The following is a 521-nucleotide window of genomic DNA, read 5'->3' as shown; positions in this document are numbered from 1 at the left end:
TAGACAAGTAGAACTTCAATCACGTGTTGAGGTCGTGGATTCCATTCGTTGATGATTCGATAGTCAGATGCTAAGTAATTTATTCTGGGATTGCGAATTTTTTCAGTGTCCTTGAAAATTTTATATTCAGAAAGACGAGAAAAATGAGAGTATATTAAATACAAACTTGTCACTAAGTAATTTAAAAACTGTGATCAAGTCACCTCTGATTCTTCTTTATGAAAATGGAAATAGGTTTAGTTTAGCCAGTCGAGTATTGTACGGCACGTTTGCCATTCTGGGACCCGACTCAGTCGCGGTTCTTTGAACCACAGGGTTCCGGACCTTTTAGTGGCTATATCATGGCAGTTACAGTAGTTTTTATATTTCGATAGAGTGATGATGTCACAGGTATTCAGTGTTTGACAACGCTTCTACCAGTAACACCTTCTAATATATTTCGTTCCCACCAAGAGAAATCAAAAGACAGAGTCGAGGAGATCGGAAGAGTATATTTGGCGATGACCAATATACCGGAATTC

This window comes from Schistosoma haematobium, chromosome ZW (genome assembly GCF_000699445.3).
Source record: "Schistosoma haematobium chromosome ZW, whole genome shotgun sequence".
In the NCBI taxonomy this organism is placed as follows: Eukaryota; Metazoa; Platyhelminthes; class Trematoda; order Strigeidida; family Schistosomatidae; genus Schistosoma; species Schistosoma haematobium.
This window is presented reverse-complemented; position numbering follows the sequence as displayed.